General features: G+C 33.3%; 1 protein-coding gene across 1 annotated transcript in view; it reads right to left on the bottom strand.

Annotated features, from left to right (window-relative positions):
• Nucleotides 1-12,232, bottom strand: part of LOC124540775 (irregular chiasm C-roughest protein-like) — a 108,525-nt gene that overhangs the window by 55,420 nt on the left and 40,873 nt on the right. The window lies entirely within an intron of this gene.

Below are 12,232 nucleotides of genomic sequence, written 5' to 3' on the forward strand. Positions count from 1 at the left end.
TGATGTTTAAGCAACCCAGGCGGACTATCATTAAAAACTAACAAACTGACCTAAAGGATTTTTTCTATCTGTATTATAATTTTCAGAGATACATATCTACAATACACACAAGAATAATAAAAATATTGGATCAAAAATTTAATAAGATACTAAAAAGGACTAGTAAGTACTTCTTTGATGACTCTTCCTTATAAAAAATAAAATGTATTTATGTATGAGTTCATGAGTAAGTGTTACTCACACAGAGTTGGGAAATTCTTTCTAATAAAATTAATATGTCATCAAAAATATAACACCACGCCTCATTGCCTCCACTGGTGACAGGAGGGCTGGTTCGTTTTTTGCTCAGAGGATCGGAATTGTGATTCAACGGGGAATTGCTGCTAGCATTCTTGCCACCACTCCACGCGGTTAAGATTTATACAGCAACTAGTTTTATTTCATATTTGTATATATTTAAGCATTTAATGTTATTAATTGTTATGTTAATAAATTATTATTTGCAGTATGTCATTATTTTTATGTCAAAATGTATTAACGTTGTTATTTCTATAAATCCGATTCGTCTAAGTCAACACGCTCGTGGAACTCTATTAGCCTTCGTAGATTCATTTGCAATCTCTAAATCAAGAATTTCTGAGATAGTTCTCGAGTTATTCGCGCTAGAAAATGTAAAGAGAATACCGTAGTGCAATCCAGCCCGCCTTCCACTGGAAGGATTGCTATATGCAAATATTAAATTACTTTATAAGATTAAAAAAAAGGATAGTAATACTTAACAAGAAACTTGAAACGTAATATCGTCGAATAGTTTAACAAATATTAGTAATATCTTAGCTATTTCGAAAAGCGTAACTAGATTGCTACTAAAAGCTGGTCGTTGATGGAATCTGCATTTGGAAACGGTGGCATTTTTAAAATTTGACTTAACGACAAATATTTCTTACAAGAGTTTGCTTAAATAAATTTTATTTAGATTGAGGTATTAACGAAAAAACATTTGGGTCTGTAAAATATTGCTGTTATTAATCTTTTTAAATTTAAGTCATCATCATCCTCCTGTCCTTATCCCAATTTTACTTGTGGTCGGCGCAGCATGTCTTCTCCTTCCATACTTCTCTGTCGGACTACATCTCACAAGTAACATTCTTTCTAACCCTATCGTCTTTCACACAATGACGTAGTCAATTAAATTACATACGATGGTGGTGATATGGTCACTGTATGACAATGTTCTCTCGTTATGTTAAAAAATATATTATTAACCTGTTTCTTTTTTGCGTTTATAATTTATTCGAGAGGGAAAGCGAGAAAACCTACATGTGTCTAATTTCATAGAAATTCTGCCACATGTGAAACAGTTGGAATGTTGGAATGATGTTCCGAGCCTTCTCATCAAAAAGGCCTTAGCCCAGCAGTGGGAAATTTACAAGCTGATGTTATTGTTGTTTCTTGAATAAAACAGTTCTTTAGCAGATCGAGTGTGTGTGCCGTGCATAACACAGTCAAAAATTTCGCAACCAATCGCCCAACGTAATGGAACACAATCTTAAGTTGTCGAGTTAATCAAATAAATAAGTTGTGCAAAACTTAGCTGGGGTACGAATAATTTCAAAGTTTACTGTATTGCTTGTCTTTTTAAGTTTTCCGATTGTTAGCCCGGGACGCCCCTGGTGGGTTCGAAATGTTTACAGTTTTACGATATTTTAAGCGAAACTCATTTGAATACGGATGGAATTTAAACTTTGGTCAATTTATCTTCTATGTATCTACTTTAAAAACGTGGTGGTTCAGGTATCACAGGGGAGCTGTAACTAATAATACTATAGCTTGCTATATTGATGCAATTTTATGAAATTTTACCAAGTAGCTGATATATGGTTTGATATTTTTTAATTGACATTTTGAAGAAAAAATTGAATCTTATGTATTAATTAGCGTAAGCCTATTTTTGTCCCTGTGATTATGGGATGATGGTATACAAAAAATTAGTTATGGACTTATTTTTAAGAGTTTCAGGCGTAGATATCAGAATATTATAGACATAATAATATTATCTTGGCGCTAAATACAGATGAATGACTTACAGCTTAGGTTTTGAAATTCAGAAAAAATCTTTGATAATTTATCTTTAATGTAAGATTAATAGGGACCGCAAGGTACTGCAAACGATAAAGGTATACGCTGCACCTTAAATTAAAAACATAATCTAAAATTTGAAACACATTCGAATTCCATATTTAAAATTTTTAAAAATTAATAATCAACACTTTTTAAAAAAAAAAGAACGTATTGTCATGACACTGATAACAATTTTTATTATAGAAATCTTTCAGACGCTTCTATAAGAATGTCAACACTGGATCTTGGTGATCGATCAGCAAAAGATTTGTATGATTTGTATTGACATTTGCATCCGGTAATTATGATAATGTTAAATCTAATGTGTCGTGTTAACACGACTCGTTTTATATACACGTAGATAAGAATCTTTTGTGAATTATTTATACCTTATAAGATTGCAGTTTAATATTTTTAATGATTTTTAAGACTGACGAAATAACTGAATATTGGCGTTCTGTGGTGAAGTCTATTTGGACCAAGTATGATTGTATTCCATTTAAATAACTATTCAAGAAATATTTAGAGAAAAAAACAAAACAATAACAGCTTGTAGATTTCATATTGCTGGGCCGAAATTTAAAAGCTAAAAAGGTTGTGGCCATATTCCGCTCATCCAATGCGGATTAGTGAATAAACATGTGGCTGAATTTCGTTGAAATTAAACGCTACATGTGTTTCTTCACGATGTTGTAAATTCTTTACCATCAAATGGTGATCGTAATTCCTCGTGTATGCGTGAATTTTATCCAATTGTCATCCGGAAATTACTAAACGATGATTTCATTGTCAAAATAAACATAGTGATTCTGGTAGGATGAAAATAATTTCGTCACTATACTATACCACGTGTTTAACTTGAAGATTAGTCTTATGTTTATTAAGCTGTATGGTTTTCCACTCGTCTATTTTTATAACTAGCTTCCCGCCCCGGTTGCACACTTGTACCATTATAGTCTATATACATTTAGATTTTAAAAAAAGCTATAAAAGAAAAAAATATATCTATTTAGGGAAAATGGAAATTCATGGCTTTTTTCTACTATAATACTTTTCTTGAATCTATTTATTGATGACAACAGCATTGAAATATATTGTTCAAAGTTTAAATGATGTATGCGTACAGAGGTTAGAAAGTTACTTTATTTTATACTTATAGCTTTGATTTGTTATAATATATATGATAAGAGCGAATTAAATACTATTTAAAATTTATAATCTCTCATATTAAATTTGTAATCAGACAGAAAGTCACCTCATTTTTTTAAAGATTATATATAAATATAAAATTAATGCTAGCTCTTGTGAACGATTAATTTATTAATTAAGGCGTAAATATTTCCCAGAAACTAACATAGTTAAAAGAGTTGATAATTGCTTACAAAGATATATAAAAGGCAATGATGAAATTAATGGAAAATATTTCATTAACATTAAATGTACATTCCCTCAATGTTATTTTCTTTGTTTAATAATAACTTAAAATTGAAATATATGATTCAAGAATTTGTATTCACGTATGTAGAATTCTACGAGTCGTAACTCAAACGCGTCCCGATAAAAAAAGTTTCGTAAGTAAGTCGCTAAATTATGACGTAAAAACATATATAAATATAAATATAAGACAACGTCACATACATTACTTTGATCGCAATGTAAGCAGCTAAAGCACTTGTGTTATGGAAATCAGAAGTAACGACGGTACCACAAATACCCAGACCCAAGACGACATAGAAAACTAATGATAATCTGCATTGACTCGGCCGGGAATCGAACCCGGGACCTCGGAGTGGCGTACCCATGAAAACCGGTGTACACACCACTCGACCATGGAGGTCACTTGAATTGGTTCTAAAAACGTTTAGGGTTCAGCAGTAGATTTATACGAACCATATAATCATTTATAAAAATTGGAACACTCTAATATAACCTAATGAGATATAAATGTAAATAGGTAATTAAAAATAAATAATTACAATATACAAAACAAACATTTACACTTTTGTACGTGATAAATATTTTTGTTCCAGTTTAAAAATCTGACGGAAGTATTTAAGAGCATCTCGTTTGCATATTATACGTATGGTACTCATTATGGTACAGCCTGATTGGACTGCTTATTAAGCATACCAGTTTAATGTACACCGATGGCCCAAAAAACGGACACATTGTGGTTTTCGAGAGACTGGTTACGGTACTTAATAGTCCACTTGGGGTCAATGACATATCTAGAATAACATTCGATGAAATTATATAATACTAACGACCCGCCCTGGCTTTGCACGGATGCAATGCCAGGGCGGTCAGATATATGAGGATATAGGAATGCCAGATACTAAATATACTGCAGAATTTGTTTATTTACGACATGACATTTGAAACTTTTAAACTTATCAGTGGTATGCTATATTGAACATGTATTGTATACGTAAACCTTCCTCTTGAATTGCTCTATCTATTAAAATAAAACCGCATCAAAATCCGTTGCGTAATTTTAAAGATCTAAGCATACATAGGGACAGACGGCAGTCAGCGTCTTTGTTTTATTCTATGCAATGATACCTATAAAGTAACAGCCTGTAAATTTCCCACTGCTGGGATAAGGCCTCCTCTTCTATTACGGAGAGGGTTTGAAACATACTCCACCACGCTGTTCCAATGCGGGTTGATGGATTGCACATGTGGCAGAATTTCGATGAAATTAGACTCAAGCAGTTTCCTCACGATTTTTTCCTTCACCTCCGAGCTCGAAATGAATTATAAACACAAATTAAGCACATATATACATATAGTGATGCTAGCCCGGGTTTAAACCCGCAGTCATCGGTTAAGAGGCACGCGTTCTAACCACTAGACCATCTCAGATCTCTCATCTCATCTCAGATACCTATAGTAACATTCAAATGATATAATACTAATTGGCCGCTGTTTCACCTTTTAGGGGTTATTCGTTAGAGTTAATTATCAAATAAGTCAATGACCTTACAGTTCGAGTTGGCGTCATAAACTCGATACAAAATGCTCTTGAAGGCTGGATATAAAGTGGACGCAAATTTGATCTTAGGTTAGTTCCAAGTAGGTTATAGATAACCTCCTTGGAACTAACCTAAGCTTATGTGTTAAGTATCCAATGGAACAGATAATCCGATGTGTCTCTACCCACTGATTTTCTTGATTCAATGTTGCGATCTTTGTATGAAACGTGTATAGTACGACCAATTTAGATGTAGCATCGGCAAATTAAATAAAACCGATTACTGCCGATTTACACAACCAAAAGAAACAGCTCCCTATCGCGCCATTCGACGCTATTCGTCGCTATAGATTCTCGCGTCAGTCAACCCGAGAAAGCATGTGCAAATCGACGTGTCAAATTAACGAATATATTAGGTCATATGATATTACAAGTTATTACGTTTGTGTAAAGATCATATTCGCATAAGAAATAATTATTGACAATTTGGGATGGCGTACTTAATTCGGATGAGATCGGTTTTACGAATTTTGCCGATGTTACATCTAAGTTGTGTCGTAATATACATGTGTTATGAGTACGTAGTTAGTCTTTGATCGTTACCGCCGTGTTCTAAATTCAAAAGAAGATCATCAACTGATATGTTTATCACACGTTCATTTTTTAATTGATATTATAAATTAATTCTAAACATATTGCCTACTAATAATATATAAAAACTCATCGCAATATAAATTGCCTACATGACCATGAAAACCCAATCAAATTCGTACCATCATTATAAAAAAAAACTGAGCTCGTTATTCAGATTAACGAGAATAAGTCGTGTCCTATCAATTTGTTTTAGGGATCCGTGCAATGTGAAAAAAACCCTGAATATTATGTTGAGCTATAAGTTTAAAGAATACATTCCGTCCAACGAAATTTAAAAATTTATTAATTCTCAGTTTCAAATAAATGCAATCTGCATTGTACTTACATTGAAAATTATTATATTGTTGAACGAAAATCAAGTGACGTCACGGGACATACGACGAAGTGTTGGAGAAATTATCTAACAGACGGCCATTTTATTTTAGAGAGGGTAAAAAGATAGATTTCAGTTGCATGTTTATGTTTTTGTTATTTTTATTAAATACAATTGTATTTGTTGGTTAATAGTATTTTTGTGAATAGTAGATTATAATATTATAACAATTTTCGGTATATTTGCCGATAAATGATGAGTCCATAAATAAAACAAAATTAAAAATTCTCATTTAAGTAATCAAATGATTTCAATACAAACATTCAATAATCCATCAAATTACGTTTTCCGCCACGTAAATCCAACGGTGTTATGATCCATTTTAACGAATATTCACCGCAATGATTAAAGGTTTGACATTGGACTTTAATTATGTCCTGACAAAATGATTGACGAAATCATTCGTTCGACATCAACGCGTGGTAATTGGTGACCAACGTTGGCCCAGCAATTACTTTGCCAATGTCATGTCAACCAACATGCCAACGTGATTACGTTCTTTGCTCATGTAGTTTCATACATTTTATAGACAAAAATTTGATGATATAAAGGTTTGATAAAAATTTTAATTAAATTAAATTATGACATTACGGAACCTTATACGTCCAAACTTACGATTGAGTATTTCTCAATCATTGATCTAAATGTTTTATGTTTTATCATTTTTATTGATGTGTATTTGAATGTTATATCTAATTATGTACGTGATCTAATTCTAAGAATATTTACTAATTAGTGTAATAAAATCTTTTAACGATTAAGGTTTATGGTAATTAATTGATATCTAAGATGCCGAATTCGTAAAAAAACATTACATAAAAACTCCTTGCTTGAATTTTTTTCTGAATTCCAATTTCAAATATTCTGAAACTAGCTCCTGATATTGTACGGGTGAAATGAGAATATTATTTTTTTTTTTCTTAATAAAACAAACGCTTAGTTTGATCTCTGGATCTAGAAACTAAGCATTCAGGAACTCATACAAATACACACAAAAAAATCTTCATAACCGTTCAAGTCGATAGTAAGTAACTCTGACTGTTTATCTGTCTAGCGTTCACGCCAAGACTACTGGACCGATTTAAATGAAATTTGGTACACAATTAATCTAAAGCCTGAGAAAGGAGGCTACTTAACAAAGAGTTCTAACATCAGTGTAATATTTCAGTAGTGTACTAATAAGTATACCAGTAACAGCTAGTGTACTAACAAGAAAGAAAGGTAGTTGAAATAACAAAATATTATTCTTACCCAGTTTGATCCGGTATTGAAAAAAAGTCACAAAAAGTTCTAACCCTGCCCGAGCACGCGTCGAAAACAACACTCCGATATCACAGCGTGGTCTTTCCGACCCCAGCACGCGACTGACTGAACGATGCATTTCAGTCTATTGTGGGTATTTTTAACTCACCCCTGTAAACTGTCTGAGTCAGTACGATGGTACATCCGACGCTTAATGGCGTGGCTATTTTTAATTTTCGTCGCTTATGTACCTAAATATAGATATGGATAATTGTTTTCGAAGAACATTCGTTTTTTGAATTAACTTCTATTTGTGGGTATCACTTAAAATCTTAAGTGTAATTATTCTATCGAAACACTCATTGATATGATATTTGTGTGCGTATAAAAAACACAACCAAACCTAATGTCAATATGACATCAAAAAGTACTTTACTCGAGTGTGCACTTCCTTACTTGACAGGATTATATTAAACACAAAGAAGGAAGTGGTGTGAAAATTATATTCTTTCAAGAAAAAAGAAGAAGGTTAGACTGAGTATTTACTTTTTATTATGTCTAGTATTTTCTGTCCTTTATCATGAACTTTTTTATCATTTGATAACAGTTTTATGACTTCCAACCGGCATGTTGGAACGCTTGCATCTTAATCGATGATTGCGGGTTCAAAGCCAAGCAAGCACCAATGAATTTTCATGTGCTTAATTTGTGTTTATGATTCATTTCGTGCTCGGCGGTAAGGAAAACATCGTGAGCAAACTTACATGTGAATTCTACTATATTTGTATTCCACCAACCCGTATTGGAGCAGCGTGGTGGAATATGTCGCAAACCTTCTCCTCAAAAGGTGAAGAGAGCCCAGCAGTGGGAAATTTCAAAATCAGGCTGTTAATGTAATAAAATGTCTTACAATTATCAACATCTTAGCTTAACGGAAACTATAGTAAGACATATACATATAAATCTCTACTAACAAAGATACGTTAGTGAGTATTTCCGTAATTAAAATGCCTACATGCATAGTATCGTTACGATTTCCTCCATTTAAAATAGCGGTAGTTTTTGATCTAACACGTTTTTCAAACTAAAAAGGCTCTAAAACCTGATATTATCTCTCAAAAAGACATTAGCGTCTTTAAAACATGTTGAATGCACTGTTTCCGGTCAGCCAATGGGACGACAGTATTTAAATATAGAACAGCAGCCATATTCAAAGCTGATGAAATTTAATATGTCTCAGATTTCGAGTTGGATTTTGTATTGATTATTTTAAATTTCGAATCTGGAATTTCAAACTGCCTAAAATTTTCTGGTAAACTGTTAAGTAGTGTCTACAGCCGTTTTTATGGAAACGCCACTCCGAGGTCCAGGGTTCGATTCCCAGCCGAGTCGATGTAGAAAAAGTTAATTAGTCCTCTGTGTTGTCTTGGGTCTGGTGTTTGTGGTACCGTCGGTCGCTATTTCTGATTTTCCATAACACGAGTGCTTTATCTACATATATTGTGATCAGAGTAATGTATGTATAATATGTGATGTTGTCCAATATTTATCTACATTAGGAATCTACGGTATTAGCTTAAAATTCTTCAGATGTATCCACTGGACCACTGGCTATGAACAGGAGAAAAAAGTACGAGCCGTATTTTAGAATTTTTATTGTTATTCATTGAGCGTGACTCGACATTCCGACTTTTTTATCTAACCCTAAAACGCTGGGTACAATTGACCGTAATATAATTAAATATTTATCCAGATGGTTGATCCCTTATCCCAATAAGTAAGACAAACGGTTGGACGGGATACGAGTACGTTTATTATTGACTCGGGTTTGGATAAACCTAATATTTGGCTAATTAATTAAATATAGAACGAGACGGGAATTCCCGTAAATTATTTCTCATTTAAATAGACAACTAAGTGATATCTACATATATCACTATATAGTATAAAACAAATTCGCTTACCGCTGTCTGTACCTGTGTATGCTTAGATCTTTGAAATTACGCAACGGATTTTGATGCGGTTTTTATTAATGTATAGAGTGATTTCAGGTTTATCTGTATAATAATTACTATAGATAATATTATTATTTTGTGGAGACCATATGTGAATGTATGTTTATTGTTATGTATTGTCAACTTCTATTTACCGCCTTCATAGTTTTCTGTTTGACCCAAAGATTGACTGGCAGAGAATGCCTTCAGGCATTTAGCCTTTTGTCCTATTTAAAATAAGGTGGTAAACAAAGTATTTAAATAAATAAATAATAATCAAAGGAAACAGGTTTTTGTAGCTTCAGATCATTTTATCTGCCTCAATACCTATTTCATATCCGTTTGGAGATTTTCGAGAAGGCCTAGATTCGTTGGGTCATTACACTATCATATATAATTAAGTGTTTCTATAGAAAAATCTCTGTAGATTACAGTTTTGTGCCGGTCCTTTCCGGTCGTATCGAATACATCTCATTCAGTTTGTTGGTGACAAGTGCAGCTGTATTTGCGAACATACTTTGCGTTATATCCTGCGCAGTTAGATACTCTTAATAACAGCCGTGGACGAAACCAGAAGGTCATTATCATAATTTGTGCAAGCAAAAAGTTACCTTAACACAGTAGACAATTCGTATTTTAACATTGATTATTGTTTGAAATAAGCCACAGCTTTAATATTTAGAATTGATTTGGTAGTCGTGAAATGTCATAAATCGAATAACATTGATACGCTGATTTGAAACGTATATCCTTTTTATAGTACAATTATTATAATCAATATTGCATATCAATTTTTAATATTTCACAGTCGTATTTTGCGGTGAGCTTCCTGTGTTTCTTACAGCGTGTATTAACAGTTATGTAGCAAAAAAAAAGCCGTTAGATAAATTTGACGTGATAGCCTTTATATGTGTATATTTGACGCAGCAGCAATTTTATGTCATACTAGCTGTGCCGAAAACTTCGTCCGCTTTTGAATTTAACAAAAAAGTTATTCTTATTACATCAGCTATTTACCAATGAGAGTATTGTAGAAATCGATCCAGCCACTTGGTGGTAGGGCTTTGTGCAAGCCCGTCTGGCTAGGTAACACCCACTCATCAGTTATTCTACCGCGAAATAACAGTACTCAGTATTGTTGTGGCCCGGTTTGAAGGGTAAGTGTGCCAGTGTAACTACAGGCACAAGGGAAATAACATCTTAGTTCGCAAGGATGGTGGTACATTTACGATGTAAGGAATAGTTGATATTTCTTACAGCTTTATTGTCTATGGGTGATGGTGACCACTTACCATCAGGTAGCCTATATGCTCGGCCAACAACCTATACCATAAAAAAGCCGTTCCAGAGATTAGCCGGAACAGACAGACAGTCACACAAAAATTTAAATAAATGTTATTTTGGTATATGTACCATGTTTATATGTATAGATATGTACCTTTATGTCTTCGATACGGGTCTATAAGATAAAAGATAAGATACTAGTGTTGTACCAGAATTTAACTACATTGGAATGGAGTTGTCATCAGATTGTGTTAATAGGTATTAACAAGCTACCAATTAATTAGTCGACAAGCCATTACGTCACTATAACGATCTCCGGTTAATAATTGGAGTTGATATATCCCAGTGGTTGGAAGGGAATGTTACCTGATGATTGCGAGTTCAAATTCATGTGCTATTTTTTTTATCTATAATAAATATTGGACAACATCACATACATTAATTACTCTGATCCCAATGTAAGTAGCTAAATCACTTGTGATATAAAATCAGAACGGTGGTACCACAAGCACCCAGACCCAACACGATATAGAAAACTCGTGATCTTTTTCTACATCTATTTGGCCGGATATGACCTGGTCTGCAGAGCGTCGTACCTATGAATATCGGTGTAGATACTACTCGACCACGGAGGTCGTCAATTTATAATAAATATCATGCTGGGCGGTGGAAATGTTGGGAGGAAGCAGTACAGTGGGGGTAAGAAAAGGTTCGTCACCTTAAGATCTATTTTCGTGTGCTCAGAATGAGCGATAATCTGCTTTACCGATCGAGAATGACATATTATTGCGTCGCAATGATTTGATGTTTAGATTCAAAAGGTACTAAGAGTTTAAGACTTGATAAAGGAATTAATTTGATAACTGACGAAGGTTTGCTTACTCTAACTGTACTTGTTAAAATCTGTTACAATTGTTTTTATCAATAAACCCTACATTACTTTACATAATCATCAGTGTTCTGTCATATTAGTTTTATAGACTTTACCAGCAGTTTTACTAATCGGGTAAAAATATACTAGCTGGCAAGGCAAGTCCGAGAGACAATTATCCAAATAAGTACCAAACACAATCAGATAATGTGACTACAGGTACAAGAAACATAATATCTCAGTTCCCAATGTTGATGGCGCATTGGCGATACAAGGATTGGTCAATATTTATTACAGGACAAATATATTTGGGCGTTGACTATTTCCATCAAATGACATACTGTTTATATATTAAAAGTAAAACTAAACAACTATTCATGATAACAAACTAAACATACCTTTTGACTCTTTGACCGGCAAAGATAAATATTATTTCGGAACTTTTACGAGAAAACCATATTTTTTCAGCGTATACACCGTTTGTTTGCTGTTTTTTTTTTTCAATCTTTGTGTTGATGTTGGATCAAAGTTTGGGCCAATGTTTTCGTAAATTTTTTGTTCCAAAAAAATATTATTTATAACTAATATTATGATTTCTTTCTTATTGTAATGCGTTACCACATTTGGTAACTAAGAATCATTAGCCAATGACACTATTAAGTAGTTTTGTTCAGCGCTAGATTGAGTGATGAGTGGGTGGTATTTACCAAACAAGTTTG

The sequence above is a fragment of the Vanessa cardui genome, chromosome 26, assembly GCF_905220365.1.
Source record: "Vanessa cardui chromosome 26, ilVanCard2.1, whole genome shotgun sequence".
In the NCBI taxonomy this organism is placed as follows: Eukaryota; Metazoa; Arthropoda; class Insecta; order Lepidoptera; family Nymphalidae; genus Vanessa; species Vanessa cardui.